We start from the raw sequence: 27675 nt of genomic DNA on the forward strand, positions 1-27675 counted from the left end.
ATTAACCTTAAGACATTCAAGACTGATTGGCTCCAAGCCACTTGCCACCATAACATTTAGTGACCCTGTCTCCTTAGTTTGTTTTATACAATATCCCTCAGTTAATATTTGCCTGTTGCTTTGCTCATGATAGACTGGAGTTAATGGTTTTGGGAACAGTTCTTGACATTGTTATTTTTACAAATTTTTATTTTATTTAACAAGTTCTAGTTCTCTGGTGAAAATCTCTATCTTGTTGTACAGTTCCTGGCCATCTTAATAAAATCCAGCTTAACATCTACAGATGAGATTGCTATCTTCTGTACAGTTTATCTTTTCCTCTGGAAGATGCATGGACTTGGCAGATCTCCTAAATCAATCAGGCACTGGGCTGACCTGACACTGAATTGAAGCCTCTTTACAGCCCAGCCTACAGTTTACCTTTGGTTCACCTGGTATTGAGGTTCAGTACCTTGAAGATCCCAGTTAAAATCTGGGGTATTTATAAAGACCTCACCTACTCGCCAAGTCCTGAACCACTCATTTTCTTTTTTGTACTGTGACACTGTGGAACACTTTGTACTGCATTCCAGCAGCTTTAGGACTCACTTCTTATTGTCCTTCTCTTTGCAATGCAAATATTCAGCATATGTCTCAAGGGAAATTGGCATATTTCTGGATCAATTCCCTATGCTTCCATTATCACCAACATCTTGGCTCTTGTCCATTCCTGGCTCCTTTGGCATCCCTAAGCTCCACTTCTGTCTCTCCAGACCTGTGAGATTGCCAAAAACTGTGCTGGCTTCTTCCTATTAGCAGAAACCATTATTCTTTTTGTCCTTGGCTAGGATTTGTGCCAAGAATTGGCAAATGCCCTGATGATAGAATCAGCTGCAGATTCAGATTTCTTTTTGGGGGGATCTTGGTCCTTAAAGTCTTGTTTACCTCAGCAGTTTTCTAGTATCTTAAAAAATATGTTTTTAGAATTCAATCAGTTCTTTCTAGTTGTTATTTTAAGGATCATAGGTTTGTTGCAAGATACATGAAAAGTTCAGAATTTCCATGTTTTTAACTGTATTTGACATAAGTAAAGCAAACTGTTTAAACTTTTAAAATAATAAATGTGAATTTAATAAAGTAAAAATAAAAACAGTTTATTTCAGTTTGTTTCAAAACAAGAAAAATCATGTAAAATCTTGAGATTTTTTTCTCCTGAAGTATGTAATACCAAAAAAAAGTTTACACAATAAATTAAAAAAAAACTAATGATGAACAAAGGCATTTAAGAAAATGAATTATAGACAATATTTTTTCAGAAGGAATAGAATTTGAGATAAAATTTCACTTGGGAAAAATAAGAATATTTTATGTCACTGATTTTGTGCTTCAACATTCATTTAGAGGTCCCACTGAATGAAATAAGAAGATTAAAAAATAAATCTTAAAAGCTAACTAGAAAGTATTTTAAACTGTTAATATTCACATTGTACAATTCTTTATGTTAGTAAATTCAAAACGTTTGTCTGGAAATCTGTTTTTCAATAATGAGCTAATTAAGAAGTGATCCACATTAAATGATCAACATGTAAAGTCAAGGAATTTTCCAGCATAAAAACAGTAAAAAATAGACAATAAAAGGAAAATAGGAAAATATCAAAACATATCACACTAAAAGTATAGTGTAATAAACTTCGTAAAAATGCAGAGGGAGAAAACATAATATTATAAAATGCCCATTCTCCTGATTTGTGCTGCAAATTCAAACTAATTCCTTTGACAATCCCCCCAAAAGTGTCTTAAATGAGACTGCAGCTAGAAAAGAAAGAAAAAAAAAAAGAATCAGCCATGGTGTATGAGAATGTTGAGAAATGATGGCACGTGAAAAAACATAATATCGATGGATAGAACTGGAGAGTATTATGCTAAGTGAAAAAAGCCAGGCTGTGAAAAGTACCATATGATCTCACCTATAAGTGGAACCTAATCAACAGAGCAAATGAGAAAAATAGAACCAGAGACATGGAAACAAAGAACAAACTAACAGTATCCAGAGAAGGAGGAGGGAGGGGGATAATGGGGAAAGAAGAGAAAGGGGCAAGTCAAGGAACATGAATAGAGGACACAAGGGCATGGACAATGTGGTGGGGCATTGACTGTGGGAGTTGGGTGGGGCAGGGCAGGAGTGAGCAATGGGGAAAAAGGCAGGACAACTGTAATCGAAAAACAATAAGAAATAAATAAAACATACAAAACTAAAATAATTAAAACAGTATAATAATATGTAGAACTAGTATAAAAAGCATAATAAAAAAGAAGAATGTACAGTGACTTTAAATTGTCAACAACATTGATTGGAGCAAGTATTAACTATTCAATATCAATAAATATTTTGGGGACAATGGTCCATAACCTTTGTGATAGCATTCATATGTAAAATAATTAAATTCCTAAAAGTAAAATCAAAGCAATAAACATACTAGATGAAAATATATTTTAATATTATTATGAGAAATAGGAAAAAAAGAACATACAACTATAAAGAAAGACTTTATAACCTTTACACATTTGGTTCAAAAATAAAGCAAATATTAATTAAGATTTGAGGGAAGTTACTTGTATTATGAACAAAAGTGAGTAAGACAGATTAACTATTCATTAAGTTAACATAATATACAAATAGACAATTCACAGTAAAAATATTCTGGATTGCTTGTTAAAGATTTGTCTGGTTCAAAACTTGCTGGTATATATAGTGAATATTTCACCACATTAGAATGGAAATCCCATAGTAGAGAAGGAACCTTGATTGAATTGCTTAACTCTGTGTCCCTAGGCCTTAGGATAGTGATATCCTGGAACAGAGTTGTTTTTCAATTAAAAATATATGTGAATACATAAATGAATAATATGAAAATACAAATAAAATAATAATATATTCTAATTTTAAAGAGATAAATAATTTCTCTCTGAAAAATGTGAGGACTATTTCACTCCTACAATTGTAGGGAGACTGTAAATTTGTAGCACCCTTCTGAACAGCAGTGTGGCAGCATCCATCAAATTCAAAATGTTTATTCCATTGGACCTAACACATCAAGGAAATCATTTCCATGACATGCTCTCACCTTGATACCCCAGCTGGAAATGGCATATGGGTTGGGTAGGTAGGTCAGCATAGACCAACTTTCTCTTGGGTTTTTGGTGTACAACCCAAGGACCTGGTGACATGGACCTTTTAGACAGGACCAAATGTCTATGAATCAATAAAACTGTAAGTATACTGAGGCCAGATACTGATTTTTTTTCATTGCTTTGTCTCCTGAAGCAGATAGTACAGGCTTTTCCAGGTGGCAGGCACATAACATATTTGCTGAATGCAACTGGAAGTCTGAAATAACTTAAATGAGAAGATCAGCACTTTTCTGAAGAAACACCTTAAAACAATTAAGAGTAGAGAAATTCTTTTGTGTTTCTCTTTGAGGACATATTTTAGAGTTTACTAGTTATGAATATAGAGAGCTACCACTATTGAAATAACTATTTGAATATACTCCTGTAAATCTACATTCACTCTTGTTCAGTTATGAACATCACCACTTTATCCTACCAAAAAAAAATGTGTTTTTTTTAAATCCTGACTTCAAGAACAACAGACTCTTCTAACAACAACAACAACAACAACAAAATCAACTGGCTTCTTACTTGACAACCCTTTCTGAGAGACCCTTTTCTGTGTGAGTCAAATGATATTCACTGGCAAAGCATTGTCTCCCACTTTTTTTATAGCTTTCTTCAAAATGCCATCGGAGTACATGACCAAGAAAACTAAAAAACTAAATCTTTGACTAAAAAAAATGTTTAATAACTTGCAATATTTTGGATGGGCAATGATAAATATGTATTCAGGCAAATGTAGTTGAATGACAAAGAAATAATTGACAGACAGGAATCCTAAGAGAATAAGTCATTGAATTACCAATCTTTTAATTTGTCATATAAATATAATCTAAACGATATGAAAGCCTCTATTTTTCTTTTAATTTAACTTGAAACAATTTCCTGTTTGTTTACAAGAAAAAGAACACATTTGGTTTTTGGCAGGCAATGCCCAATAGGGAGAACTGTAGTTTACCTTTACTATTTGTGAAAATCAGAAAAGGAAGCAACTGCTGCAAATTGTTCTACATTGTGTTGAAATGACTGAAAATAAGTTTGGACTTTAGAAATTATACAAAGAAACTACTGAGGAGACTTTAGCTTATCAGTAATTATCAATAACTAAGAACTGCTTAAGTTTACTTAAAGAGTAGCTAGATAAATAGATGGATAGATAGATAGCTAATAGATAGATGATAGATTCACACATAGATACAGATAAATATCAATATGCTCCCTTTCCCAAATTGTTGCTAAATTTTAATTGTTTTACATTAAACAGTTATGAAGATTTGCAAATATTAGTACCTCCACAGCACTTCACAATACTTTGATATTGTTTATAATTTAAAAAGTCAAGCCCAGGTAGCTCAGTTGGTTAAAGCATCATCCCTACAACGCTAGGGTTTCAGGTTCCATCCCAGGTCAGAACACATACATGTAAGACTCTACCAATGAATGCATGAGAATTGAAACAACAAATTGATGTTTCTTTCTCTCTCTCTGGATAACCCTCTGGAGAGAAAGCAAAATGACTGAACTTGAAGTTTTTAATTAGTCATTGTAAATATTAATTTAATTTAGTGAGAAGAGCGAAGAATTTAGCTGGAGCTAACATTCAATCATTTTATTTTGTCAGTATATATAGCATTGATTGATAAATATAACTCTTTGATATTTTTTCCAACTTGATTCAATGCTATTTACAACTATTTATTTTCAGCGCAGAAACACAGTGTTTTCTCTTCCTCCGTAATGATTGATCATCTGTGCTATAAAGGTTCTAGCTTTTATTCTACCTAAAATGTACCCTGCAGTTATTTCTGATTAGTGAAACTGATTCTATTTTTCCAGGACTGTCAGAAATAAATGATGGCATAGATTGATGTCCTACCAGAAGGAAAAAAATAAATAAATAAAACAAAACAAATACAAGGAAACAAGGAAGAAAGGAAAGGAGGAAGGCAGGGGTAGAAGGTGGATGGAGGAATGAACAAAGGGAACAGGGAGAGAAGGAGGAAGGGAGGGAGGAGGAAGGAAGCAAGAAACATAAAGAAAAGCAAAAGCTAATGAGTTTTGAATTGATTCCATTAGCAATAGTCATGATTGCCTGCACAGGGGAAAAAAAAAGATTGTTATAAAATAGTCTATTAAAATGCCAGGAAATTCCTCAGTAGTTTAAATACTCTTAAATTTTTAAATGCTATACTAGTTAGCAGAGCTGTAGTAGATTGAATTAAGCATCATTATTGATTTCCCAAGACTTTGTTGGTGTATTGCCCATTTAAACACATTATCAGATACTTAAAGTGTAATTTCTAATGTTTGAAGAACATTTACCTCATTTAAAATAGCTAATAACATCATTCAAATGAGAGAAGGTGTCAGGACTTAATAAATGAAAATGCTGGATGCAGACATAATGTCCATTAGAGCAGAAGCCAAACAGATTCATATAATGTCTTGAATAAAATATTTCAAATATAAAACTCTATTAATAATTGAACTGCATCCTAAACTATAATTATGAAGAGTCAATTAAATAATTATGGTTAAGAACATCCATGACATTATGGAGATATGGTAGAAAATCATCTTGGAAATGTAAGGTTTCAATTCATGTGTAAAAGTGAAATGATTTTCTGTGTGAATAGGCATTTTAATTTGTTTACTGAAATGTTTACATTTGAATACTAACATTGCATATAAATGTTCAGCTTTCTGTAAAAATGAATTAGTGGTGATCTTTTTGTTTCATATTTTACAGCATACAATATCTAGTCATAATTTCAATGTATTTTTAAAGAAAAAAATATTTATTTAATATACATATTAATGGATTATATGTATTCTGAGTATTATTATGAAATTTTGCCAAAACTTGCTCCTTATTCTCTTACTAATAGGTTAAGTTTGAGATATGCAAAGAAAAATTAAGAAAGATAAACTTTATTCAGTTTATACTCATATTTCATTGGCCAAGTAGTCTGACTTGGTCATCCAGATATTTGACTCATTCAGTTCATACATATTATCATCTAGTTGCGTCAGAGGATCTAGTGTTTAAATGGAGGAATTTATTCTAAGTGTTAAACATTACATTAGTGTTTTATCACTGTTTTCTGGGATAAGTGCTTTTAACACATGAGTTAAAATGCAAGTTAATAAATTACTATAACACAAGTCAGTTACATTAAATAATTTCCTTGGAGTTGAAGCCAATTATTTTAGATTGCATCACACAGAATATTCCATTATATCAGTGAAGCATAATAAGAATCACTAGTTACCTATGTTAACATCCAAAAATACAGAAACATATTAAAATATTGTTTATTGACTATAGACCCCTCCACATTTTGCAGCTGTCCCCCACAACTCACTATCCTCTGGTAATCAGTCCTTTGGTCTCTGTTTCTATGAATCTGTTTTTCTTTTGTTTTGTTTCTCTTTATATCTGTATTTCAGCTTCGATGATTTCTAGTGTCCTATCTTCAAAGAATTTTTCCCTGTCATATTAAGTTCATCAGTCTATTGAAAGAATTCCTCATCTCTAATAATGCACTTTTTTCTACCATTTACATTGTACTTATTAAAATATTTTCCTGTCACTCTGATGAAGTACCTATCTGTTTATACATGCTGTCTATATTTTCCACTGGATCCTTTTATTTTTTTTTATCAGTCATTACATAGTCCCTGTTAGATATTTCTGACATCTAGATAGTCTCTGTCCCTGTTCTGTTATCTGCTTTTATCTCTTGCTGATAAGTGTTTTCCCCATTTGCTTTTTTGTGTCTCATCAGTTCTGATGCAATGATGGACAGTGGGTATAAAAATCAGTTGAGATGGAGGTAAAAAGTTTTCATGTTCAGAATGGCCACACCTCATCCTCTGTTATGCATTTTCTGTGAGGCATTGCTGAGTAAGGACTTGAGCTGGTTGGAATGTCGGTGTTGCTGTAATTATCTTCAGCAAACACACACTTCAGATTTTTCCAACAGCATAGAGTTGCTGCCCTGTGGTTAGGGGCCTAAAGTGCTAAGCAGTTTTTTCCAGCGGTTATGCTCCACCCCACTCCAGACTGTTCTTCATTATCATGTGATTCTTGCAGGGGAGGTGGGGGGAGATGCACTAGATTCCTAGGACTGCCCTAACAAAGCACCATACACTAGGTAGCTTAAAACAAAAGACATATATATTCTCTCATAGTACTAGGGCCTAGAAGTTTGAAATCAGAGTGCTAGAAGAGCTGTGTTTTCTCCAAGGCTTCTCTGAGAAATGTTTTATGCTTTGCTTTTAGCTTCTGTCTTTGCCAGCAATCCTTAGCAGTCCCTGGTTTATAGATACATCACTGTAATCTTTGCGTCCATTATCACATGGCATCCTCCCTGTGTGTCTTTGTCTCTTCTTCTAATAAAGACACAAGTAATAGTAGATTATGGTCCACACTAGTGAACCCCCTTAACTTGATTACATCTGCAAAGCCCCTTTTCCAAATATGGTCACATTCTCACAGATAAGGCATTGAATGAGAAGGGGTAGGACTTCAATAGATCTTTTAAGGTATACAGTTCCACCCATAATGGAGTTTTTCAGTTCCTTTTGCCAGCTTAGTGAATGCAAGTGCTATGTGTCTGATTTTGGGGAGGTGAATCTTTGTCAGCATTGTTTCCCACCCTGCATAGTGCATGAACTCTGCCAAGCATTTTGGAGGGTCTTGAGCAGGAGGAAATTTTTCTGCCGCACCCCAGCAGTAGCAAGTATTTTAGTGTCACTATGAGATCCTGGTCCCTGCCAGGTATTCGTGCCCTCTGCCACAGGTAAAAAACTTTTCTCCTTCCCATCACTCAAATCTTCAAATGCAATGCCTGGGCCTTGGGACAGGTGGGGCTTTTACTTCTCACTCAGCAGCTTCCAGCTCTTGACTGACATGTAAAAAGATGTAGGAGATGGGTGGGTTTACTTTGCATTTGTGTGAGTGAACAGAGTCCTCTCAGGCTTTCTGCCCTGACCTCCGTCTCTTACATGAGCACCTGGAGCAGGCTTATAGGAAATAGGTGATGGGGATGAACTCGGATGTCTGGGGTTCACAGAAGTTCCAAACCTTCACAGTATTCCCCATCAGGAAGTGTTCCACATTTCAGCAGTTTCCTTTTCATATCTCTCTAATTGTTTCTTTGTAAGTAACATGTTTCTTAGCTGAGGGTAAATTTAGCTCCTACATTTATCATTGATGTTCTAAATTGTACTAAGAAATGTTTATCTTAGTCACTCTAGCCGCTATAACAAAAATACCGTAGATTGGGTAGCTTATAAACAAACAAATATATTTCTCCCATTTCCAGAGGTTGGGAAGTCCAAGGTCAAGGCACCAGCAGATTTGGTGTGTGGTGAGGGCCTCCTATCTGGTTTATAGAAAACTCTTCCCATGGCAGAAGTGGGTGAGGGTGCTCTCTTGAGTCCCTTTTATCAGAGTACTAATCCCATAAACATTCAGTTTATAGCAATGTCTATGTTTGAAATGCTTTTTATTATTCTGTTCGAAAGTCACTGTGATACCTGTGCCTGAGGGTTTATGACTTATATTAGTTTTAAATGTTTATCAGCCTTATTATTCTGAATACTGCTTTTCCCTATTGTCTTTCATTGATGTTTCTGGAAACTTTAGTGGACACATTTTGTGCATTTTGAATCTAGCCTTCATTTTTAAACTTCTTTTATGTATTCCAGTTTCTTACATTTTCATGTCAATTTTTATTTCAAGGTTTATTTATTTGGTGCTTTTAAAATTATTTTGTTAAATTTTTATACTTTGTTGCATTGTCCTATGTCTATGATGATTTTAAGCTTATTTATTTATGGTTTATGCCTCCTATGATTTTGTTACCTGAGATTTTTTTCAGTGTTTTATTCTAATGTTTATAGTTACCGCTGAGACAGGCATGTGATGGATCATTCCTTTATGCGTTTTGTAATTTTAAATGTGATGTCATATTTCTTACCACTTGAACCATGGGAATCCTGTCTGGATGAAAATGAGCGAGTGCCATCCCAGATTTATGTCTGCTTATTGCCAGGCACCTTAGAGGCCTAAGTAATCAGAGAGTAGTTTTATATTACTTTTTTTTCTTTAGACCTCCTAGGCCAGGTAGGTAATACAATTTTAAAAACATGCTCATAGTTATTTTATTTTTTTCGGATATATTTTGGTAGCTGATTTTTAAAAAATGAAAGTAGTAATAAAAGTTGTTTTCCTTAAACAAGTTACAGATACCTAGTGCTAGTGTTCCTATCCCTCATTGCTCCTTTTTTTTTTCTACATAAAACTTTTCACCATTGAAATGCTTGAAGCTTTACTGATTGTTGTCTATGAGTAGAATAAAAGGTCCTTAAGGATAAAAGTTTTGTCTGCTTTGTTCACTATTTGTACCCAGCATGGAAGCCCACCATTATTTGATTAATTTACCTTTTATCACAAATCACTTTCACCAAGAAAGTGAGCAAGTCTCCTGGCTGGTGTAGCTCAGTGGATTGAGCACAGGCTGCGAACCAAGGCATCACAGGTTTGATTCCCAGTCAGGGCACATGCCTGGGTTGCAGGCCACAGCCCCCAGCAACTGCACATTGATGTTTCTCTCTCTCTCTCTTTCTCCCTCCCTTCCCTCTCTAAAGATAAAATCTTAAAAAAAAGTGAGCAAGTCTGATTATTACATGTGGGATCATATTTTAATAATGTGGCATTAAAAGAATTTTTACTATAAATTCCAGATTAGGAGAAGGAACAATATCATCTAATTTATCCTTCTTGGACAAGTAAAAGGATTCAGTTTATAAAGAAAGCAGAGGATAATTATATTAAAATAAATTATTTGTCTATTCTTGAAAAGATGTATTTTTTCAAAAGTTTTAATTTTATAAATCCAGCTATATTGTTATTAAAACTAACTAAATCAATAAAATATTTTATATCATAGAACCCTTTTAATATTTAATACAGTAAATTCAAGGTATAATGGTTACCAGAGAGATGTCTTCCTGAGTTAAAGAAAAAACACAGTTTTCCATATTTTGAAAACATTTTAGAGTTAATTTTGATTATATATATTTTGTCAAAACATAAATTAGTTAAGAAAATAAAGATAAGGTAACATTTGAAAAATATAGTAGATGGATTATTTGGTAATACAATAATAAAACATATCCAATGTATAATATTTTAGAAAAACACTTGGTATGTTGAATTAACAAATTTGAAATAATACAGAGTTAGTATATCAAATCAATACCATTTAATGTTAAGGCATTGCTCTTGTTTTGTGTTATTCTGATTGTTGCATATTATTTCTAATTTGTCCACTGTCCAGTTACACATATTAAAACTTTGTCAGTATCTCTGAATAATCAGTCATCTTTGATGAACAGGTGATTAGGTGGAAAAAATGAAGACGAAAGAGTTACATTTAGTTGGATTAGGAAAAAGACACATTCAAAAAAAATCAATGATGATTAGCCAATTTCATCTTTTGCTTGCTGTTATAAATCTATATCTTTTCTATATGAGGTAATATTTTAGTTGATGGATGGAAGTTAATTATTACTGAAACAATGAGTATCTCAAACAGTCAAGCCAGAAGGAGTTGTCCTGAAAGCTCTCAGCATTCATGACCTAGGACCACTCAACTATGTCCTGCCAAAAAATAGATACATTTTGAGAATTTCAATCTAGAACTTTGAATGTATAAAATGAAGACTGTTTCACCTCCATTTTGGACAACCATGAAAATATATATATTATATGTTTATATAACAATATAAACATATAATTCAAGATGTCCAGAGTTTCACTGTAAAGTGGTACTGAGGTCTTGCTTCAGTAGTGAGAAGATTCAGGGATATCAAGTGAAAAAAATAAACTTGATAGTGAGTATAGGATATGAAGTTATATACACAATCTACCCCTAATAGGCTTACACGAAGTCATTAATCTATCTTTTCTACATCAATAGAGGTGAACTATGCTTTCTATGTAGAAATTGCTGCATGCACTCAGTTTTTATAAGACAGTCACAAGTATTAGCATCTTTCCTAAAACAAACATCAGATGAACAAAATTTTTAAATGTTTCTTGCTTTATTTTGAGAATGTAATCACTCCACACTAGAGGTAAAGCAATCTGCCTGACTTTGAGAGTAAAAAGGGAAAACAGTGCACACCTCCTCTACTTGAAATAGTCATTAGGGACAAAAACGTAAAACTGATACACTGTTGGCTTTAGCAAATGTTTGGATTCCCATCTTATCTATTTGTCCTATCTAGAATTGAAGAAATCGTCTTGCATAGTCACTTTTGGACTAAATACTCGGGGCAACCTAAAGTGTACCATCAGCATCTGAGGCGGTAGTAAATTTCCAGTTTACTGCATGTTGCCAGAGCCAAGCGAAGATAGAACAGGATGGTGTTTTGTGTTCCAGACATAAACACAGCAGCCATCCTGTCAACAGTTGCTATTTGGATGCATGTATGGTCTTTCTCTAAAAATTCAAAGCAATTTTTCTTGCTATTTTAAATCATGTTTGTGCATTAACATTTGGAATATCAACGATGTTAAACCAGAGGTTAATGTTGTGGTCTATTTATTTTGTGAATGTTTAAATTATCCTTCAAAATACTCTCCGCTTTTCAAAGTCAGAATAGTAGTTACCTTGGGGATCTGGAAACTGCATGGAAGAGGCCCAAAGGGCTTCTGTGTGCAGGTCATAGTTCATTCCTTCCTCTGGGTCTGCAAACAGATGTATTCAAGTTGAGGACATTAATCAGTCTCACGATTGTGCACCAGTCGCCTTTTTGTGCATATACTTTTCTTCACTCATAGGTTTACTCTAAAAATAGCTATGTTCCTTTGCAGTTATGTTCTAAAACAAAAGTTAAAATAGTACAGAAAATTAGATTTCTTGTTCACATTAGATCATTCTGGGATATTTTTATAGTATAAAGGCCATAAGACAGATAAAGTGACATGGACAACAGAACATTAAATGTCAACTGAACCGCTGTATTTCTTCTTTTTAATTTTTAAAAAGGCTAAGGCTGGTGTGAAAATAACCAGTGCTCATGAATAACTTTATAATTTATGACCTTATACAACATTATTGTCTGATAAATCTTCATTAAAAGAGTTGCAAATACTATTTATAATGTTATTGTAAATAATTAGATTTATAACATATAATTATAATTTAATATATATTATAATAATTATATATGCTATTATGAATAATTAAAACAATTTATCATTTTTATTACTGTGGACAAAGTTAAACATAAAAATTCTATTTTCTTCAATAATGTCAGAACATTTCTTCTATTAAGATTTAATATATTTATTATTTTTGAAGTCTGTGTAACCACCTTAAGCCCCCATACTCAAAATACTTCACAATAGCAAGTCAATTATTTTAAAGGTATTGATGAACTTAATGACAAATATATTCTCTATATGTTTATAATGTGAGAAAATACAATGCATGAAAGGCAATTTGGGCTCATTCTGATAAAAGAGTAAATCAAATGCCTCCATCCTATCATTTCTGCTCATGGATCAATAATATTAACATTGGGAGAGTAGAACCAACTTTTCCTTGAGAAACTTCGAGATGGAAACATCAGGAAGTTCTACATGCTGAAAAAAATGCATGTACTCCTTATTCCCACCATTTCGTCCTTGCCTAAAATACCCCTGTAACATTTTTTTTTTCTTAACTGATGTCCTAGAATTACTTATATACACCTAAAACTCTAGAATTGGGGTGGTACATAGCAATGCACTCATCAGATGAAATCACAGTGCATGTTGCTTACCGCCATGTTAACAAATCCTCGCAGAAGAGCAAATAAAAGCATGTAATAATTCAAGTGAAGTGGGATTTTGAGGAAATTGTTCAGTCACAGATCTGGGCTCAGTGGAACCAGCCCTGGAAAGCCTGCTGCCCGATTTCTTTGCTGTGTCATCCCGTGCATCTGCACAGCTTCAAGCGTCCCCTGTGTCAGGCACGCACGTCTCAGAGCAGCAGCCACCGCAGTGTGCGCCTGCAAAGCCTCTCCAGGGGCCTTACACCAAACTGCCAGAAAACAGGACTGAACTGGAATTAGAAGCTTGAATCTCCTATCCAGAGAAGTAAACAGTACACGGCCTAGAAGTATTTTCCTCTCCGTTTAAAAATAGAGATGAAATTTAGCTGCTAGTGCATTGCTCAATCCCCCACCATCTCAGTGAGTTCATAGTGTGTAAATATTGTGATCTTCATAAATAAATACTGAGGCACAGCTGGCGCCGTTAAGATATCGCTGTTAGGTTGCTGTGGCCCTGTTATCACCAGTGGGTGTTGCTAATTATTCTCAGAACTGAGGTTCTGGCATAGGAGGGGAATGGAATGTAGAGGAAAGTCAACAGAGGTTGAAAAAATAAAATAAAACATTGTTTGTTTCTGTCCATAGCAAGGACATTCCACCCTTGTGAAAGCCAGAGATACTTACAGCTGTAGGTATGTGGGTTGCTCTTCTCTGGGAAGATGGTTTAACAACACAATTTATTTCACCCTTTGATTGCATTCCAGCTGATTAAAATTCACACCACTTGTTTGTAAGGGCAAGAGGCGGTAATTGGGGTGTTCAAAGGACAACGCTGTGAACCTGAGTGTCTTGAATGAAGGAGTTTACCAAGGGGAAGGTTTTTTCCCTTCCTCCCACCTATTCTGACAGGTGTGTTAATGGCCTGCCTTGCACACTGCACACAGAAGAGGTTCCTTGTATGTAAACCATCTTGACTTGAGAAAGCAAGTGCTCTTTAGACGTATTGTCAAGCAGAAGGGAAGCTGCATGTGAATTACTTACTACATTCTTTTTTGAAAACGCCAAGGTTAATTTTTAATTGTTGGCAGCAAGGTAGACCTGATGACCACAGCATTCCACACAGGTAGAGCTTGTGCTGGCTCATCACATTGTTGCTGCTTCTCAAGTAATCTTTTTTGACTTTGAGCCCAATGGCTAAGCAGAGAGGATACTGTTAAAGGGCATTGTGTTGTGCTCTTATGTTAAAATATCTACTCTCATTTACTGTGCTCAGCATTTCATTATACAACAGGGAGGTGTGACTTCAGAGAATGCAAATAAGCACAAGTCAGATCTTGATCCGGTTCTCCTCACATCTCTTCTCAACTAGCCTTACTCTGGGCGACCCTTCTTCCCCAACCTGTAACACCCCATTTACCCTCAACCCCCATTTTTAAAAGGATTCAGATTCTTAGAGATGATTTGGAACCAGCTGTTCCTGTGACTCCCACAGGAGCACCCCTGTCCCCTAAAATTTATTACAGGACCCGAGACTATTGGCAATTCCCTGCTGTTTTATTCAACAATATCTCAACAGGAAGCAATATATTTGGGGTTTTTTTCTAGCCTAGGGAAGAAAAATGTCCAATACTTACTGAAATTGTAGGCAAATTTGTCACACAAAGTACATTTAAGAAAAAAACTTTCGTTGCTTCATAATTCTTACTCTTGCCTAGATTATTCAACCAAAATCATTGTCCATGTTATTCTGTGTCCCAAATAAATTTACAAACCAGATAATAAAGCTAATAAGGCTTGAAAAAGACTGATGTGTTTGACTACTCATATGTAAATGTCGTTAGTATAGTTGCCTGCTTGAGTCACTGTATTAGTAAAGTGATATTCACTTCTATTAAACAGAGAACACATTTAACCTCTTGCATAGTTCTCAGGCACAACAGTAATTGATTCCAGGGGCACAACTGAAAAAGGTGATTATTTAGTGGTAGGATGTGGGCGTGCATTGGGGCTGTATATCTCCTCAAATTTTGTACCGCACGGTTCTCATTTGCCACAGGACTTGCTTTCTTAACTACAGCTCTTTCTATCCCATCTTTCCAAAGATGTGACATCCAAGTGAATGTAGGAAAAGTCCACATTTCTAGTAGTTCCTATGATATACCTGTTTTTCCATTGAATGTTTAACATATCCTGTGGCATCCCTTTGAGGCTCTTTGCACAGTTGAAGAACCATGGGCTTAGAGGTTATTTTTTGTTTAGTGTATTGGCCTTCATCAATATCAATGGTCCTATGATATGTACCAGAGTTTTTTTCATATGAAATCAAGAAGTACACTGTGTCAACTCAGATTTCTCATAGATCTTGATTTGTCACCAGACCTAGTAGACCTTTTCCATCTTTTCCTTAGATGAAGTCATATAAATTAAAACCATATAGATTCATTGTTTCTTATTCTATTCCTGTTAGTAGCTGATAAACCACAATGAACTCAACCACAGCATTACCAACAGTGATTTTTGAGAGATGATTTTTTATACAACATTTCTCATTAGGATCCAAATTAAAGATACTACAAAGTCCTTTGCTAATTTAAAAGCTAGCATACCATACTCTCAACTAATTTTAAGGAATCGGGACTTACAGGTCCTGTGGCTTTATTTCTGTTCTCTTTGCTTTTTTGAAATTAGAAGCTGGAATGCACAAGTGTATCTCTTCAGGGTCTCCTGGGGATTCCTTGCATCCTTGTTAGGAGACAGGGCTGCATGCCGAAATCATTTTAGAGTTGTCATCAGTGATGTGTGTTAGTGATCAACGACTGTACTTCTGAGACATGGAGAAGACTCCCTCAGGCCATAATGTGCTTGGAATAGTTCATTAGTAAACACTCTTCTCAGGTAAATTTACACAGAAGCTTTCTTTTCCCCAACTCACTCATCCCTATGGACTATTCCTTAGCCATATGAGCGGCAGGTCTGTGACTTCTTTCTACTAGTTTTATAGAGGATGATTATTTCCTTCCACGCAACCCTTTGAGCAACATTACACTCTAGTGGGAACTTTTCCGAATGAGCTTAACATATGAGGCTCAAGGTTACTTTGTAGTAGTAGAGTTTTAGTTTTGTTTGTTTTTTACTCAGAATATTGAAAAGTTGGTCTCAGGTAAATAGGACCACTACAGCAAAGTAAAATATTCTATCTTGTGAAAAATAATAGGATAGTAGGACAAACATATTATTAACAGAAACTACTTGCTCCAAATGATGTAAAACTCCTTTGTGCTATTCCATGCCTAATTACTTTAGTATAGCTTATTATAAATAATAAAAAGATTTCAAAGATATTCATGCAGATCTATTTGCCAAAACTTTATTCTTAAATCTGTGTCTCAAGACAATTCTAGTAGTTGATTTTATTAATCATGGTTATAACCATCATCAGAGTTTTTAGATGATCCTAGAATGCATTACTTTGAAATTTTTATTTAGTACAATGTTTTCATTTGGTGTGAAATACCTATCCTATAATATTAAGAATATGACTATTTTTATTTTACGTAGATCAAGTTTTCATTATAAGCCATTTCCATATCACAGATCCAACACTATAATGGTCACATCACTTAGATCCTAATGTGCGTCTCACATTATAGCTCTCCTCCTCCTCCCCAAATGAAAACGAAACAAAACTAAAATACCAAGAGGGTAAAACCGTATCTATCCATGTCCTCATTTGCCAAAGTATACTTTCATATTTACAAAGACCTAATATAAATTTTTGAATAACCATAGTTCATATTTGGCACTGTTGCTTTTATCCTCGCAGGAATACATTACTCACTACTCTTATGCAAATTGTGTGAAATTTTCTGGTTATATAATTATTAGTCAAATCCCTTCTCAGATAGTACCCTTTTCTTTTTTTTATAAAGATTTTATTTATTTATTTCTAGAGAGGGAAGGGGGGGGAGAGAGAGAGAGAGAGAGAATCATCAATGTGCGGTTGCTGGGGGTTATGGCCTGCAACCCAGGAATGTACCCTGGCTGGGAATTGAACCTGGGACACTTTGGTTCCCAGCCCCCGCTCAATCCACTGAGCTACGCCAGCCAGGGCTAGTACCCTTTTCTATATAAATCAAACACAATAAAAAGACAACAAAAAATACTGCGCAGTAAAACAAAATATTATGCAACGATATGTTACATGTATCACGGCAGAAACACATTCAGAACATAGAGTTAAATGGTCAATTGAACTCTGTCAGAAAAATTTCCTTGAAAGAACTTTGGAAACACACCAAAAGGCAGAAAATAAAAAAATAGGGGTGTGTGAAGAACAGTGAGCGGCAACAGGGGGGCTCGACAGCATCATAAACAAAGCGATGGTGGCATGGAAACTGCTTTATGTGTATGTGGCACTTTGTGCAGTTTCATATGAATGAGATCCTTGTTCAACTATGTGAGCGTGAAGGTCTGTGCGTGTGTGTCAAGGGGAATAGGTTCTTGCTGGTGAAAAGCTGAAGAGGTAAGCCAGGGCCAGTTCACTGAGGACTATTAATCATATACATGCAAACTGATTATGCTTGAGATTTAATCACTCCAGTAGCCTAGAGCTGGGAATCTAGGCAAAAAGATAAGATAGGAGGTTAGAGAAGAGACCTCCAAAATCCCATTCTCCCTGATTAGATATATTCCCACTACTTGATAGCTGCAATGTGTGGTACAGGTTACTTCATATTTTTAAGTTTCATAGTGAAGGTAATAGTACAACTTGCAGGTAGTAGGAAGTTAATAATAATTCATACACATTGATGAACTCAATGAACGTCACGTAAGTGTTTAAGAGAGAAGATGATAGGTACACCTGTTTAAAGGTATATCATTGAAAATATGCTGATTGGTCAGATAAAGGCAGTGAAAGGTAAAGAGTCGAGAGCAGAGGTCAGAAGATTATACCCTGCAGGCCAAATCTGGCCATCTACCCATTTCTGTAAATACTATTTTATGGGAACGGAGCCATGCTCACGTATTTACAAATTATCTTTAGCTCATTTCTCATTACAATGGCAATTTAGAATTCATAATAGAGACTTTATGACCCTCACAACCTAAAATATTTACTCTTTGTCCTTAACAGAAAAACACTGTCAATCCTGGCCAACAATTATAATTTATCATATTGGCAAATATTAAAAAATTTGAAACCTGAGGTTCTTAATGACAAGCTCTAAGATCAGCATTCGTGCTCCTCCCAATTCCAGTTTGCACCTTCTCCACCCACAGTAAGCCTCCGTAATCACTTGAAGTCTCAAATTTGTCACCGTTTGTTTTTGTCTGGTCTGATTTTACAGAGAAAGAGTGTGATTTAAGAGCTTCCAAGAAGACCACTCTAACCAAACAAACAACCTCTTCTGGTCAGTCTTTATAACTTAATTCTATCCCAGAAGGACCACAAAAATATTGTCTTCACATTTCTACTCAAAAATCAAACAAACTTGAATATTCAAGCATCAGTAGGCACACTGTGTAAACTGCTGACTTTGAAAAACAATGTATGATTTAGAGGTGGGAAGGAAAACAGAAAGAAAGAAGGAGGGTGAAGGAGATAGGAAGGACTTGCAGAGAGTGAGCAAGAGAGATATGGTAGTGGGAAAAAGAAACTCTAGGAACATAACTAGAGACCCGGAAGAAGAGCAGAGGAAGGGAAAATTGTGGATCTAGAAAGGGACCTGGGATACAAAGCTTACCTAGTTATTTATATGCCTTAGATTATAACCTCTCATTTCATAGCCATTGGTAATCCAGTTGTTGGAGAAAGGAAAGCTGAAATGTATTCTCACTCACCTGGAAATACCTAGTATTTTCCCTTTCAAAGAGATTTCTAATGATATGATTTATGCACTGCTCTTATGTGAAATTTTAGACCCATGTCAGGAGAACTGGAGTCATCCTACCTCTCAGAGTATCACATCCCCAGGCCAACACTTAGGCGAGACTAATGCAGGCAGCAGCATCTACTAATGAAGAGTGATGGGAATGAAGGGAAAAGGGACAGTAGCATGATGGGCTTTGGATTCAGAGGAAGTTGTGTGTTTACGTAGGTCCCCTTTAAGCAAGTTACTCTTATTCTCCAGGCTTCAACATTCTCAAATGTAAGATGAGGATAAAAATTCCTCATGTGGTGGTTGTCACAACAGACATCAGACAATACACACTCTCATACAGAAACAGAGAGACAGGTATCTGGCACATAGTATATGTTGAACAAATTGCACATGGTACTAGCATTACTGTAATCATTATTATTAATAATAAATTGCTAAATGTCTAACAGAGAAACAGCTAGTAGCTCATGGCCAGGATACTTGTATATTCTTTGAGTTTAGCACAAAATATCAAAGTGCAGGCTTTGGAACTGAAAGGATGTGCATTGTTCAATGTCCCCTTGGAATCAACACTGCCCCTCCACCCACGGCAGCCTACAACTCCAGGAGCTGGCTGCGCTTTTCCCAACCTGGGTAATATTAGAAATTGCCAATTTTCTTATGAAAACCTGATGGAGCCATGGTCTACTTAGGCTCTACAGTAAGTACTCTAAGGAGATATGTATTCTTGACAGGCAGAGTGTCCTGATAAGATGTAAGAGACCCTGGTGCACAGAAGAACAGGCGTTTCGGATGGCCAGGAGAGTAGAATTTTCTTTGCTCTGCAGGTTTTTCCATTTAAGCAGTTCATGCGACATCCTAGAAATTTACACCTTTGTAGAGATACAGCAAATGGAAAAATGTTAGTTTCCAAATCGGTCCCCCTCTGAGGAGCTCTCCTGCTGGGCTTAAGCTGACTGTTCATTTTAGGGCTCATTTACTGTTTAGTTTTCAGAAGAGTTTCAACATGAACAATGGCAAAGTAGCTTTAATTTTACTTGTTTTTAACCTATTCATGAATAAATACAATTTTTCAAAGCTGCGGGACCCCAAAACAGAATAAACACAAAGACCATGTTCAGATTTCACTAAAGAATTTAAAAATTTAGTTCATTAGTATGATAGACCTACTTCCAAATATCCCCGTGCATTATTTTATTATTACAAAATATTAAAATCCATTAGCTCCATTTCATCAAATCCTTACTACATTATTAACCCTACTTTAATAAAGGAAGGATTTGATGTACCTGAATTTGTGATCATCTTAGAATTTTGGCAAGTTAGTCAAAGAAAGGAAATTAAAAATCAGAGTCCTTGATTTCCAGGGGGTTAATTAACTCCTAAAACAGCATAGCATAACTTCTACTATAATCACTGTTCAAACTTAGAAACTCACTATCTTAAGAGAATAGAGAAATCATGCAAATAGAATTAACAGGGAAAGACCAAAAGGTTTTTTTAGAGTCATTCAGGTCTATGGACATTTACTAAAGTGGAGGCAGAGCTAATTAGCATCTGTTTCACAAAATGATGCATTTAAGATGAAGTAAAGGAATATGAAACATGTCATTCTAGGTAGTTTGTAACAATTTAATCCACCTGGACTAAGAAGTATAAATGAATGTGGGGTCCATTGTTTTAAAGGGGCATCCCTAGATGTGGCATGACACTAAGTGGTCAAAGACCAAGGGCAGGGCCACCCAACCCTTGGTAGAAGTCATAAACACCACAGAACTTTGGTTTGCTTTATAGAAATAAGCAGCAGCAAAAGGGCACAGGATAAAAAGAATGGCTGCTGTTGTGCAGAAAGGGAGTGAAGAGCTGAAAGGCAACTCCCTGTAATAATAATTTGAAGGACTTTTGGCCACGGTCGCCTGGACAGTGACTCGATGGGACTCTCTACGTGACTACTAATTTCTAGCTAGAAACATGGCAAACTAAATACCTTTCCTCGAATCTTTCATTTTCACTCAAAAGTGATTAATCTGCTTAAGAGAATGAAGGCCTGAATCTTCTTCTGTACACTTGGTAAATTTATTAAATCTCTTTTAGTGCCAAGGATTCAAAGTTTCCCGGCAAATTTTCTCACATGAAACACCTATTTCAGAAAGAAAAACAAATCCTATGTAAAGAATAAAAAATAAAAGCTAGGCAGCATTTATTTAATCTCCTTCTCTTGGTAGATAAACCAGTCTTAGGCTTATATTTGGTAGAGCAAAACTTATCTAAAAAGAAGACAAAGATCACAGTTATTTGAAGCCAACCTTTGTGTCCTTAGCACTCTTGCAAAATGGATGGATGAGAAAGAAAAATTACACCCAATGTCTTTGATACTTGTCTGTATAATGGAATCTACTCCCATGAAAATTAGGCCCAGTAGGGCTCTTCTGAGAATGACACAATGGACTCAAGGCATGGAGAGAATCACTGGCCTCCTAGGATCCAGCATTTTTGTTCTTTATCTTGTTGTGAACCATGTATGGCAGAGGAGAGACCTGACCTGGGCGGCGTATTTCTTAGCCTTCCATTAGACATGCTGTCTGTATTTATTCCAGATTACTGTTATGAGTCCAGGGTCCTAGATTGGGAGTTCAACTACAGTGAATGTTTAGTGTGCTGCAATGAATAGGAAAAAAACACATAAGAATAAATATAGGGCTTCAGAGAAAACTGAATGAGATTTACATATCTTCAAGAAGTCAAAATTTTGTTAAAGGAACTTTGTCTTTGGAAGGTCCTAGCTTTTTGACTCAGAAAAATCCAGGTATAGTGTAAGAAATGTAGTCAGTAGGAAAAGTGAATGTATGATCTCTTTAGTGAACAAAACTGTTTTTCTTAGAACACATTTAGGTTTTTCTTAATTAAACTTTTCATTTCAAGATAATTGTTGAAGCACATGCAGTTGTGAGAAGTGAGAGAAAACAATCCCATGCACCTGCTTCCCATATCCTCCCAGTGGTCACATCTTGCAAAATTATAGTACAAAATCAGAACCAGGATATCGACACTGATGAAATCCACTGATCATATTAGAGTTCATCTGCGTTACATGAACTCGTTTGTGTGCGGGGTGGGTGCAGAGGGTGGGTGTACTTCTGTACAATTTCATCACGTGTTTGTGTGTTCATGGATCTACCAGCACAGGCAAGATACAGACATGTTCCATCACCACAAGTTGCCCTTGTACTACCCATTCATACCGTTTAAATTAAACTGAAAAGGAAACTAACCGTAGATTCCTATATAAAAGATTAAAGTTTAGAGTCAGAATAAATACATATTAAGGGAAAAGTGAAATAGACATAAATATGAACTGTCATTAAAGATAAGAAATCTAAATATTCCCTGCTGGATATTAGTGGGTCATACAAAGTAATTAAGGATAAGAAACATTTACAAATCAATATTATTGAAATATACTGTACATAGCATAAAATGCATTCATTTGAAATTGTACAGTTTAATGAGTTATGACAAAATATGTACCCATAGACCTACCACAGGACCAAAACTTAGAACATATCCATCATCTCAGGCAATAATCAATCTGATTTATATCACTTTAGATTTGTTTTATATGTACTAGAACATCTTTTAAATTGATCCACACAGCATGTCATTATTTTTGTAGAAATCTTTAGTTTGTAACAAATGTTGGAATATATCTTTAGCTCATAATAATATTTTTAAAATTGATCCCTATTGTTATATGTATTGATAATTTCTTTTTCATATTTGTGAGATGTATTCCATCATATTCATATGCCACAATCTGTTATTCATTTACTTATCAATATTTAGGTAATTTGTAGTTGTTGCTCATTATTAAAAATTTGCTATAAATATTTCTGTACAGGTGTGTGTGTGTACATTCATTTTCGCAGGGGGTATAAGTATGTAGATAGAAATTTTAGGAAGTATGGTAAATATATGTATTACTTTTCAAGATGCTTCCACTAGTTAGGAATGAGAGTTTCAGTTTTTCTACATCTTTACCAACACTTAGATTTGTCACTTGAAAAAGATTTTAGCCTAAGTGTATAGATGTAGCTCATTTTTTGTTTTAATTTAAATTTCCCTGTTAATGGCTTTTAGCATCTTTTTATGTGCTCGATGACCATTGGTGTCACCTTTTTTGGTAAAGTGCTTTGTGTCATGCCCATGTGCCATATGTGCTTAAATCTTTGGTTCATTTATTAAACTGAGTTGCTTATTTTCTTATCTTGAATTATAATAATTATTCAAATGTTTTGATGTAAGGCCTTTTCTATTTAAAAATATCTTTAAAAGATCATTTATTCTAAAAATCTAAAAAATACAAAGTGTGTGTTGGAATTTATAACAGATGTAGCAATGACATTTATGCTAATAATAGCTAAACAGATGAGAAAGAAAAATGAAAATATATTGTTATAAAGATTTTATAGTTTATGTACAGAAGTCTAAAGTTACTTGAAGCTATTCCGCATATTGTATGATTCCATTTATAAGAAATGTCCAGAAATGTGATACCACAGAGAAGTAAAGCAAATCCTGGTTGCTTCGGCTAGGGGAGGGGAGTTGGAAGAAGGAATCGACTGCTAATGTGATTAAGGGGCCCTTTTGAACAATGGAAATATTCTAAAACAAAATTGTGGTGACAGAAGCTATTGGTGATATAATAGATTAGATTTGGGGTGAAGTGGCAATTATTAGACTTTACATATATAATTTTGGTTCTTCTCTTTTTGAGCCCATTGTATGATTTTTCTCCCCCATCTCCTGCAATTAAGTGAGGCCATGTGACTTTCACTGGCCAATGGTATGGTATATGCTCTCTCAAGAGGGAAACTTTAAGGGCCAGTGTGTGATTCATCCTATCTTTTCTCTCTACTGTCGCAAACAAACACATTGTAGATGGCCACCATCCTGTGTTACTGGGTGAGGAGAGAACTCACTGAGTTAGGGGTAGGGGTGCAGAACTGCAGCTAACCCTCAATGGACAGGTAATAAAAACAGGCAATAAACTTTGTTATAAGAATTTACTCTTTTGATGGTGTTTATTACTGCAGCATAGTCTCACTTCTTTGTATATATAGGTGATATGTTCATAAATATTCATAAGATGATAAAAAACAAACAGATAAATAACAAAAATATTTGTATTAGTTTAGTAGTCTGTCAAAACAAAACACCAGAACCTGAGTGGCTTACACAACAAAAAGAACATGTATGCGTGAGCCATAGACACAGACAACTGTGTGGGGATGGCCAGAGGGAAGGGGAGGCGGGGCTGTGTGGAGGTGGGCACAGGGGTGGATGGGGACATCTGTAACAGTGTCAACAACAGACAAAGTTAAGTGTTTATATATAAATATTTATGTATTTATTTATGTGGTCTCACAGTTCTAATAGCAGAAGTTGGAGATCGAAATGTCAGAAAAATGTTTTTCTGAGAGCTCTAAGGAAAACTGTGGTCTTTTGGTTTTTTGCTGGCAATCTTTGGCATCCCTTAGCATAAAGAAGCATCACTCCAAACCCGGCCTGTATCTTCAGATGCCATTCTCTTTGCATATGTGTCTCCGAGTTTCCCCATTTTATAATGGTACCAATCATATCGTACTATGTGCCTTCCTTACTCCTTATCTAACTCTATCATTAATGATTATTTTCAAGTAAGGTCACATTCTGAGGTACTGGTGGTTATGACTTCAATGGGTGAATTTTGGAGCTACATGAATTCAATCCATAAAAAAATCCATAGGTTACAATACAGACATATATGGACCAATGAAAAGGGCCCTTGTCAGTCAAGGATTATGGTTACTCCATTTTATCTTTCTACCTCCTTCTCACAGATAGCATTGTTTCCTCTGTAGCTTAGAGCTAATAAAGAAAACACATATAACATCACATTTAATATAATTTGGAACTTGGAACCATGATATTATGCTTGCTCAAGTAGAACTGTATTAAGAAATTATACTTGGATTATAAACTTTAGAGAGGTAGCATTTTGAGAACTTCTTTGCATGTTCTCTAGTTCTGGATCAAAGGCTGGCTGCATAGTGTGTGCATGTGTGTTTTTGGAAACTGTGGAAAAGTGGTACCTCTGAGAGTGTGAGGACAGCGGGGTGATGCTGAACTGGTGCACTGTTTTAGTGACAGCACTGCTGAAGGCCTCACACCTGTTCCAGCACATAACCCCTCTGATTTGGGTCAGAGTACAATGAGACTGGAGGGGGAGATTTTAGAATTTGAATTTTAAATTCATGTAATCACACAAGGGTGAGGATTTATTTTTTAGACATCATTTCTCTCTGTCAAAGGCAAAGCTTGTGGACTGGTGAGCTTGCTTGGGAAACACAGGTGAGCAGAATTCAAGGAGGAAAAGAGAGTGGAGGATGATCAGCTGAACAGTGTGTAATGTGGCCTTACTGGGCTTTTTAGAACCTGTTTAGAAGATCTGGAGGTACTATGGAGGGGTAGTCAAAATGTAGGGAGTCTATGTTTGTCAGAACTGCTATGAGAGGTTCACAGAGGTGCAGCCACACGGACCTGGGAAGCGGCATTCAAAGTTCAGGCAGTGCTTGCTTTTCTGATTGCCTTCATTTTCCCCCTAAAATGGGCAGTCACAGCTCTGATTCACTACAGACATCACTATAACCACATGGTGCTGCAGGCACTAAGGAACTCTGAGATGAAGTAAAAAAATATCCCTCCCTCCTGCCTTACCTCCCCATTGCACTGTTCAAAGATAGCAGGTGTTGATCTAAATACGTCCTATTACAGGATCCTGACTGGGCCTGTTTACTTCAAGGGTAATTTTCAAACAGCTTTAAAGATCTAGAAAACCACAAAAAAGCAGCTAAAACCTAGTGTTTAGGCAGTCATTTACAAGATTAATTGGAGAAATCTTTCTAAACCTCTTCTCTCCAAAAATGTAGAGAAATGCAGTAATACTTAGGAGCTCCATCCTCGCTTGTCAGTTTGGCAGCTGTCTTCCGGCTGCTGTGCTGGCCAAAGGTAAACAGTCGACTGTAAATATTGGGCCAAGTTGCCTCTCTCAGGCTCTGTTCCCACACTCCCCCTCTCTGTTGCTTTGCTCCACCCAGATTTTAGGCAAGTGCCCAACATTCCCTTCATCAAACTGGTGAGAGCCAAAGGTACACAATGGTTTTGGACGTTCTATGGAAACAGATAAAACAAACTTTACAACTCTTATTACTTCAAGGATCTCTTGAGGCCATCCTAGAAGAGATATTAATGTTACTTAAGTGGGGTCCACCTCAACTTGTTCATGATCTAAATGGAATTTTGGACTAAACTCAGTAAGTATTAAAGTGTTATTTTGCTTGTCTTGATCCCCTGTATATGAACCTCCCTCAGGAGTTTGGGTGACAGATTTGCTTATTTTGGGCAGGATTCAGGCATTACTGCCTTATTAAGCCAATTACCACCATTAAATTCACATGTAGCTCTTATTACTATGTCAATTTAATCCCAACTTCTAATATTCACCTTTAAGTGTTTTAAAACTGATTTAAAAAGCCTGATATGTATTGGGCAAAAATTTACGCTCACTTTTAGATGACAATGACAGTAACAAAACTTTTACAAAGTGAGTTCATTTACTACATTCTCACTTCCTATGGTTCAAGGGCAGAATTTCCTTTAAAAACAAAACCAGGCCAAAAAATAGAAATAGAGAGGATTTCAGTAATTGTTTATTTTGCACTGCTTTTGTACAGGATATTATTTTTGTCCTTGTTAATAAAGGAGTACTACAAATTTAAAGCAAAAATTAGCCATTATTCATTGCTCATTACTTCTTTATAGGCTTATTGTTTTATTTTTAAATACAGGGGAACACATTCATGCTGACTTTATGAGTTGGAGATATCATTTAAATGTATAAAGTATTGATAGTTGATGTCTTTAATTCTAAGTTTCAAGATTTTTTTAAGCATCTAAGTTACAGATGCTGTATGTACCTTAAAAACTTGCAGTGACTCATACATTTGTGTCCACATATATGGACTTAGAAATAAACCACCACTGAATTTCAATTGTAGTAATTTTTTTCTTTTGAATTTACAATGGACAGCAATATCCAATCCTGTTACCCTTTAAATGACACATAAAGTTTTCAAATAAAATGCAAGATTGTCTCTTTAAAACTTAAAATACAACTTTATAATGTAATGTATTTCCCATAGTATTTTACATATCTCCTTTCATGATGGTCTACTGAATATATAATCATTAAATTTTATGTTTTTAGTTTCAAGTGTCCCATTAAAATGAAAACTAAAACTTCAGAATTTAAGTTATATGTATATATGCAAATATATGTAATTTTACATAATAAAAATATCATACTAGAAACCGAAATATCTGTTTCCTCTCCCATCATTACTACATATTTAAAATTGTGCAAGATGCCCGGGCTGGTGTGGCTCAGTGGACTGAGTGCTGGCCTGCAATCTGAAATGTTGCCAGTTCGATTCCCAGTCAGGCCACGTACCTGGGTTGCGGGTCAAGTCACCAAGTGTGTGTGTGTAAGAAGCAGCCAAACCATGACTCTCTTGAACACCATTTCTCTCACACATCAGTGTTTTTCTCCCTCTCTTTCTGCCCCCTTCCTCTCTCTCTAAAATAATAAACAAACAAATAAATAAATAAATGCTGTAAAAAATGTGTAAGTTACCTAACACAGAAGTTCTTAAATTTTTGGCTTCAGAGCCCATTCTATGGTCTTAAAAATTATAGAAGATCCAGAAAA

General features: G+C 35.4%; 1 long non-coding RNA gene across 1 annotated transcript in view; it reads right to left on the bottom strand.

The window, feature by feature from the left end:
- Positions 1–27456, bottom strand: part of LOC118500352 — a 61919-nt gene extending 34463 nt beyond the window's left edge. The window contains exons 1-3 of the long non-coding RNA XR_004902922.1: positions 27418–27456; positions 18829–19741; positions 11840–12050 (exon numbers count right to left, since the gene is read on the bottom strand). This is a non-coding gene — a long non-coding RNA (uncharacterized LOC118500352). The remainder of the gene's footprint in view (positions 1–11839; positions 12051–18828; positions 19742–27417) is intronic.
- Between the last annotated feature and the right edge of the window lie 219 nt (positions 27457–27675).

The sequence above is a fragment of the Phyllostomus discolor genome, chromosome 4 (assembly GCF_004126475.2).
Source record: "Phyllostomus discolor isolate MPI-MPIP mPhyDis1 chromosome 4, mPhyDis1.pri.v3, whole genome shotgun sequence".
Lineage (NCBI taxonomy): Eukaryota > Metazoa > Chordata > Mammalia > Chiroptera > Phyllostomidae > Phyllostomus > Phyllostomus discolor.